At 40.0% G+C, this 9,163-nt stretch overlaps 1 pseudogene; it reads right to left on the bottom strand.

Annotated features, from left to right (window-relative positions):
* Positions 1-4,930: 4,930 nt before the first annotated feature.
* On the bottom strand, positions 4,931-7,240 carry LOC149832597 (pentatricopeptide repeat-containing protein At5g40410, mitochondrial pseudogene; annotated as a pseudogene).
* Positions 7,241-9,163: the final 1,923 nt, after the last annotated feature.

Here is a 9,163-nt window from a genome sequence, read left to right as displayed (position 1 = left end):
TAATCGACAGCATGGCAGGTCATGCCATGCTTTCTTTTATGGATGGATATTCTGGTTACAATCAGATCAAATTGTCTGCTCATGACTGCTCAAAAACCTCTTTCACCACACCTTGGGGTACTTTTTGCTACACAATCATGTCATTCAAGCTCAAAAATGTCGAGGCAACTTATCATAGAGCGATGGTCATTATTTTTCATGATCAAATGCATAAGATCATGGATACCTATGTGGATGACATTATGGTCAAATCCAAAGAAAGGGAGGATCATCTTGATGCTCTTTGTCAAGTTTTTGAAAGATATATTTTGTACAAATTGAGACTCAACCCTCATAAATATGTTTTCGGGGTAGAGTCGGGTAAGTTACTTGACTTCATAATCACCAAGAAAGGGATAGAGGTAGATCTCGCTAAAGCAAGAGCCATCATCGATATGCCACCTTCAACCAATCTCAAGCAACTGCGAAGCCTCTAGGGGCATATTCAGTCCATTCGTCGGTTCATATCCAATTTGGCAATGAGATATGAACCTTTCAATCATCTGCTCAGAAAAAGAGTGAAATTCGAATGGAGACCGAAGTGCCAACATTCATTTGAGTGCATCAAGCAATATCTCCTTAATCCACCAATTCTGAAGCCATCAGAATTGGGAAAGTCACTCATGTTATATATCTCTGTCAATCAAGTGTCTTACCCTCATACACCTCAACAAAATGGGATTGTTGAATGAAAGCATCGCTATATTGTCGAGAGTGCAATGAGCATGATGCATGATAGTAACCTTCCAGTTACTTTCTGGGTAGAGGCGTTCCATTTAGCAGTTCATATCATAAATCGATTGCCCATGAATATCCTAGAAAACAAATCACACTACTTTTCTTTACATGGTGTTTATCCAAATTATCATGATTTGCGAGTATTCGGGTGCGTATGTTATGTTCATATTGACAGATCAATGCGACACAAGTTTCAGGATAAGGCCTTGAAGTGCACATTTGTGGGGTATGCTGATGATTATAAAGGGTACAGATGTTATGATCCCGTGAGCAAGCGTATCAAAATATTCAGGAATATTGTATTTAACAAATTGAATTTTGACTACAATGCTAACACTCTTCTTGGAATTGAAGTTTATCATCTCTGGTTGAACTCTAATATCTTTTCTAGTATTGATGATGTTTGTCCTTTAGAATGTAATCAAAGAGATGAGGGGAACATGTCTGATGCTACATAAAGAACTTAGGAAAGTGTCATTTTCGATCCTCTCTTGCCTTCTAAAAGATATAAAGGCATTGTTTACTCTCGACATGAGAATGGAATTCTCCCTAATTTTGATCAGGAGATGCATTCTTTTGTTCCCAGAAGATCCACTCGACCTCGACATCTTATTGATAGATGGGTAAGTTATGATAATTTCACTATGGATTTTCAACTCTTGTTAACCTCTTTAAGTAAGGAAGATCAACCCACAATATCAAGCCGCAAATTCTAAGTGATGGATTGAAGCTATGAATGAAGAAATGGAGGTTCTTTATGAATGTGGCACTTGGGAGATTGTTCCTAGACCACATGATCGAAATGTTGTTGGGTCCAAGTGGGTGTATAAAATAAAGTATAAGTCAGACGGTACTATTGAGCGATATAAGGCTAGACTGGTTGCCAAGAGATTCACCCAGGAGCAAGAACAAGATTATGATGAGACCTTCAGTCCAGTTGTGAAAATGGGTATTATTTGCATCATCCTATCATTGGCTATTGAGCATCAGTGGATTATTAGTCAACTGGATGTAAAAAATGCATTTCTACATGAAACTCTTAAGGAGGAAGTGTACATGGAGCAGCCCACTGGGTATGCAAAAGGGAGCTCCAAAGAATATGTGTGTCGATTAAAGAGAGCTATATATGGTTTGAAGCAAGCCTCTAGATCTTGGTTTGACAGTTTTTCTCTTGAAAGAGAGAAATAAGGTTTTAGTCGATCTCTTCTTGATCATTTTCTTTTCATATTCAAATGTAAAGACACAGTTACCTTGTTATTGATATATGTAGATGACATAATCATTACAGGTAACTCCAATGAACATATTTAGCGGGTCAAAGAACTCCTAAACCACAGGTTCAAGATGAAGGACCTCAGTAAACTGCGATATTTTCTTGGAGTAGAAGTTGACAGAACTATTGAAGGCATGACACTTACCCAGCATAAGTATACTATTGATGTTCTCAACAAGGCGGGTATGAAAGATTGCAAGCCTCTGAGCACGCCCAGTGTACTTCATCAGAAACTCAGTTCCCAAGATGGAGATTTATATGAGGATCCTACAGGATATCTCAGGATAGTAGGGATGCTTCAATATCTCACCTTTACTCGCCCTGACATTGTCTATTCAGTCAATCAGGTATCTCAGTTCATGCATGAACCGCGTATTGGACATATAAGAGTTGTTAAACGCATTCTTCAATATTTGAAGAAAACTATTGAGGATGGTCTTTTGTACAGAAAGAGTATGAGTGAACATCATATGCATGAACTTTTTGTTTACACAGATGCAGATTGGGCGGGAGATCCAGATGAGCGTAGGTCAGCCTCAGGATAATGTATTTTCGTTAGCAAAAATCTTGTCTCTTGGAGCAGTAGAAAACAAAGGGTTATTGCCAGGTCGAGCACAAAAACTGAATATAGATCAATGGCAGCTGCTACAACTGAAGTAACATGAATCAGACATCTGTTAACAGAAAGTAAGAGAATCGATATCTAAATGTATTCTCTTATGCGACAATCAAAGTACCATCAACATGTCATTCAATCTCATCTACCACAGACATGCCAAGCATATTGAAATTGATCAACATTTTGTAAGACAGAAAATCGAAAAAAAGAAAATTGAACTAGAATTTGTTCGTATTGATCAAGTTGCTGACTTGTTTACCAAAGGGCTTATCAAGGACAAATTCTGGATGTTGAAAGGCAAGTTGTTCATGGTTCAAAACCATGTACAACTTGAAGAAGGATGACAAGAAGCCATCATTCATGATTGGGTTTAGATCTTATCCAAACCCAATTCGAGTTCATCTAATCACATATTTAAGCACATGTTCATTAAAGCCATTAATGACATATTGTAAATTACCTTTGTTGTGTGATGGGTATTTTCATACCCTAATAATTGTAACAACGTGTATTTAATGAGAAGCCCAATACTGCAGCCTCCAATTGAGGATTATGCAGTAGCTCTCATGTATTCTCCTTTCTTTGCTTATTCTTGTGTATGAGACAGAATTTTATCATATATATATATATATATATATATATATATATATATATATATATATATATATATATATATATATATATATATATATAATGTGAGTATGAACATTCAATCCAAAAGTCTCACGAAAACTTGTCGCTGTTCACGGTAGTTTCCAACTTGAGGGGAAAATCATAGGCTGCAAAGAGATTTTTACCAACCAAAAAGGTCGTAGCAGAGACTTCGACAATAAGTGGATCACGAAGCAATAAAGGTCTTGGTTCTTCTCAGATACCTAACAAAGCCATGGTACAACAAATGTTTTGCAGTAGGATCCTTACAGTTGAACCGACTTTCACCAAATAGAAAACCAGTGACATATCATACAAAAAATTTGCAAAAATGACGTAAAATCTTTGGTTACTCGCAGATGATTCGAACTAAAAGCTGTTCTTAGATTCCTAGCACAATCAACTGGCAGACAGCACGCCAGATCAACATGCTTGACGCCATTCATCAATCAGAAGAGACAACAAAACAATGATATTTGGTATCATGAATCATGTAACTGACTTGGCTCTTTAAACAGATGCAGAACGATATCAAATGCATCAGCAACAATCAATCTGTTGATCTTTATGGCCATTGTCTACAAGTGGCTTATCATCAGCGGAGTCCAACAAGGAAAAAACACAACTCAGGTATGTCGCCAGATAATCGAACTGTCAAGCATGTTAGATTATATGAATTGGGTTACCAGCAGTCTCCATATGACCAAAAGACACCTAACAGAAATGTGGAGGCACTAGCAATATCTTGCAACAATGATATTGACAATAGCTTCACTGCATACTTCTGATTCTGAGGCTTTTAGTTGGTTCAGCAAAGATGTATGAAGACCAGAAACGAGAGGCAAGTCTTCACTATAACTAGATTATATCCTTCTCAATTATCAATATAATTAAGCATAAACTGTGTTGGGGTCATAGCCAGCCGGTTGCTTCTTCCTTATAAGGACCTCCAGCTTTGCAATACCTCCTTTGCCAGCAGAAATGTAAAATTACCTTCCATAATTCATATCAAGTTTCTCCTAAGATACCCTGTATAACCAATCACAGAAAAAATTGATGATCCTTCTCATGGAAACAGTGGCCTTTACCAAGGAGGAAATCCCTAACAGTAGGTTCAAACTTTTTAGCCTCATGACCACTGCATTCTATGAATCCTTGTCTAATCACAGATACAACTGAAACAAGTTTTTGTTGGATGCTTTGCATAATTAACAGGAAGAAAGCATTATTGGTCCACAGATTTTGAGGCAAATGACAGAATAACTGTGGTGTCATAATTGCTGTCCTTGATGTACATGATAAGTGCATTCTTCTTTAGCTGCTTCAACTCATTGTCAGTCATGGCAGAACAAGGATACCAATAATGTTAATGATGTTTGTGATCTTATCATTTATCTAGGTTTTGAAGGAAAGAACCTCTATCAAGTAGGCTCTCCTTCACTAGGGCTCAACGATCCTGGTACCCTGTAGTAGGATTATTTGGACTAAAAAGGGTTTCAGGTACACTCGGGATGCTAGCTAGCGGGTTGCAGCTCGCTTTCAAATTAGAGAACCCTGTAACTATGTGTCGACCAATATCACTTCTCAAATAATGTTTTGATTGACAGATTTTACCAATAATCTCCGCATGAACAGGACCCATTTTCAAAATGATGGAACCGCTTGCAGTCTCTAACAATGATCAACTGTTTTTCTAACATTGATATGAACTTCGCTGCATTATGACAGTCACCGCAGATCCGGAGGTTTTTGGTTATCATAATAGGAACTCCAGCAGGGGTTGTCAAAAGACCAAATACAATGGCTAGTTTCTCGCTATGACTATACAGCATATCCTCTTTCAATTCTTCATCAATATCATGAAGCACAAACTCTGTCTTTGGCACATAGCCTGCTTGTATCATCTTCTTAGTAAGAACTTCTAATCTTGCATATATTTTTGCAGACTCAGGATGAGACCTATCGCCCACTGAAAACGTATGGATCTTGTTGTTGGATTCGATAAAACTATATCCAGGGTTCTTCTTCAGCCCTCTTTCCTTCATCAAGGTTCTCACTTTTGATGAATCTTTCCACTGACCAGCTGCAGAATATATATTTGACAAGACAACATAGTTTCCAGGGTCCAACGGGTCAAGCATAAACAGTTTTTCTGCTGCCAATCTTCCTAGCTCCGTATCATGGTAGATCCTACAAGCACCAAGCAATGCCCCCCATATAGCTGCATTAGGTTCAACATACATGCTCTTAATCAGCTCATGTGCTTCATTCAAATGCCCTGACCGACCAAGAAGATCAACCATGCATGAATAATGATCCACCCTTGGTTCGATCCCATAATCACTCGACATTCTATCAAAGTATCGTTTACCTTCCTCTACAAGCCCAGAATGACTGCACGCACTAAGAACATGAGTAAAGCAAACATGATCTGGCCTTATGCCCTCATTTAATATTTCCTCAAAAAGATGGATGGTTTCACTTCCGCATCCATGAACTGCATATGCTGAAAGCATGGCAGTCCACGCTATTATATCTGGATCTGTCATTTGATTAAAAACGGAGATTGACAGATGCAAACTTCCAGATTTTGCATATGCATCTATAAGTGCAGTACTAACAAGCATGTCAACTTCAAATCCATCTCTTATAATATATCCGTGGACGGTGTTTGCTAATTTTGGCACTGCCAATTGTGCACATGCCTGAAGCACGCTCACAACAGTGACACAGTCAGGCGATGCCACATCCCTTCTTCTCATCATGATGAACAAACCAACTGCATCGTCTGCGAGCCCATTTTGATTGCAAGCGACTATAATTGAGTTCCACGATACGACATTCTTTGTTTGCATCATCTCAAACAAATGGTGAGACAAGTCCGCAAACCCACATTTTCCATACATCGACACAACGGAGTTCATAACATTGATATGAGAATTCAAGCCAACTTTGATACTGTAACCATGTAAGCTCATACCAGCAAGCACAGCTTTCAATTCCGACAAAGCCGGAAGGATCGAAACTAGTGTTGCCTCATTGGGTTTCAACATTGTCATCTCCCTCATCCTCCGAAACAAAACGAGCCCCTCATGGTAAAGCCCACTGTTTACGCACCCTGCAAGAACCACATTCCATGAGACCAGATCCTTGTTCGGCATCTCTTCGAACAATCTAATGGAAACATCAACAGCCCCACATTTCATATACATGTCTAGAATTGCAGTTTCAACGAAAGCATCTACCTCAAATCCTGACGTTACGATGTAATCATGCACCGCTCTTCCCCGTTCAAGATCTCTCAGACAAGCACAGACATGAAGAACCTTGGCCATAGCAACTCTCGTGCTCTCCACCCCAGCCTCCACCATGCGCCAGAACATCTCCAAGCTAGTCCTGTAGCACCCACTCCGAGCGTACTCCACAATCAGCGAGTTCCACGACCTGGGGTTTCTCTCAGGCATTTCATCGAACACTTTCCGCGCATCGTCGACGCAACAAAGTCTCACATACATCGAAATCATGGAAGCACCAACAGACGTATCCGATCGAAACCCATATTTTATCACTTCGCAATGCACTTGTTTACCATGCCCCAGGCTCACGCACGACTTGGGCAGCACAGAAAAAGCGTAGGCATCCGGTTTTACGGCGGAAGAGCGCATTCTGCGATAGAGTTGCAATGATTCGAGGAGGTAACCAGCATTGCTCAGCTCTCTGATCATGCTGTTGTATGAGAAGAGAGAGACGGGGTCGATGTGATCGAGCAAGAGGCGGACGTACACTGAGAATCCATGGGTGGTGCAGATGGTGATGAATTCGACGACGTTGAAATGATGGTGGGCTTCTCCTGAGACGAGCAAACGAGCGTGGAGTTGCTTGCATTGCGATATGGTGGTGGGGACGACACGAGCATGCATCCGTTGTGATCGTTGCAGCAGGGAGAGAGAGAGAGAGAGAGAGAGATGGTGTCTTGTTCTCTTGCCAGTGGGAGTTTGAGTAATTTGTTCTTAAGGAATTATTTACCCGTCCGTTAACGCCGAACTTTCACAAGAAACCATTTATTTTCCTCAAGTGAGAAATTGGTTTGCAGGGTGCGTATGAGATAGGGATAGATATGGTTCCTCTCTCTCAAAAACTTGTGTTAACCTCCCTTGTTGCAAATATCTAATTTTCTCGGCAATAATTTCAAAAATCTTATTTTTATCAAAAAACGGTTGGAAAATATTGATATATATGAAAATACAATAAACATAAGATGGTATAAAAATATTCCCAAAACATCGTTTATTGCATTAAGAACTGATTAAAATCGAGCTCCTTGCAGAGTACCCGTATACGCGCCATGTCATACTCGGACGGTGGCTCCTTGGGGAACGAGATTGTAAATGGTTTTTCGTTTAGCTTTACACTTTTTCAATAAAAAGAAAGAAAAATAAAGCAAAAAAGAAAAAGAGTTGTCTTTCCTTGCTTAAAAATAAATAAAAAAATATTATTTTTTCCAATTTTAAGTCTTTAAGTTTTAAGTTTGGTGGCCTATTCCAATAAAGAAGTGAACTCTCATCTATTGCTAACAACGCTATACCTGGAAAAAATTGGTAGGATAAGCTAGTACACTTAATCTTGTGTTGAAAGGTTGAAAACCCAATGGTATAGTTGTATAACTCGTAAGGTTCTGTCTAACCCCAGCTTGCCTTTAAAAAAAACTCATTAAAAACACATTATTTTTTAAAAAACATTGCCCTTTTGAAAATATCACGTTATTTTTGTGTATAATAGTAGCCATTGGAAATATAGTTTAAAATCACACTTGAAATTTCCAGGGTCCTACCCATTTTGCCTACTGCGGCACCATGTGCAAAAATATTGCCCATATAAAAGAGGCAACTGCAAAAATATTGCCTATAGGGTTTTGCCAGACCCTATAAGGAGGCTGAATGCAGCGGCAAACAATGAACAGCCAGGAAAACACAACAATTTATTAGGAAAAGTGTGATCTCTTATGTGTAGAAAGCATGCAGGAGGATCATCTATTGGTGGTGCCCTCACCCTACTTCCAAAGCATACTCCAATTCTTCTGGTCCTCTTCCCACCCCATGAGTGTCCCTTCCTTGTCTGGGTACCAACATGTAGAAAGGGTCCCATAAGCTATCCCAAGGGCGGATGAGCTGGACCCAATCAAGATGGCGATGAAGGAAACCCAAAGAGGCACATCCCATACATGGTTTGTCTTGAGATGGTCAAGTAGGTAGACCAAGCCACCTCTGTCTCCATTGGTGCCCCTATATAGAACAGGATACGACCAATCATCTTTGTTGTCCCGGTGGCTGTTGCTGCTGCTGGTGGTGGTGGGAGGAGGATACTTGTTCTCTCTGCAAGTTGGCCAAAGCCTTTGCTTGCCGCATTGGCTTGGAGGACGCTGGTGGTATTGCAACGATGTTACCCATATGTTCAGCTTGCTGCTACAAAGTATGGAAGGAAAAGTTGGCTTCCTTGGGTGACCATCCTTTCTTGAATCAACTGCTGCCCATTGCATGGAAGGGAGTGAGTGCACTGTGTCACAAGCAAAAAGTCACCCTTTGTTTCATTGTGTAGAGAGAAAGCTTGGCTGACTCTTTGTATCATGATAACATGCAACTCTCTTTTGTGAAAGCGCAAAAGCTTTGGGGCGATGAGCTAAGTACGCCTTGGAGAAAGACTAAGTGAATGAGAGTTGTACATATCCCATGCATGTCACAACAAAAGTGTTTGTAGCCAAGCCGAGCAAGTCGATAGCAGGGCAATATTTGTCACGGGCTTAGAAGCGAAGGCCCCCGCGACATAGCTTCGGGTAATCGTAAACA

Source organism: Nuphar pumila, chromosome 7 (assembly GCF_984573655.1).
Source record: "Nuphar pumila chromosome 7, dmNupPumi1.hap1.1, whole genome shotgun sequence".
In the NCBI taxonomy this organism is placed as follows: domain Eukaryota; kingdom Viridiplantae; phylum Streptophyta; class Magnoliopsida; order Nymphaeales; family Nymphaeaceae; genus Nuphar; species Nuphar pumila.
Note: the sequence above shows the minus strand (reverse complement) of the source record. Positions and strands in the feature narration are given on the sequence as shown.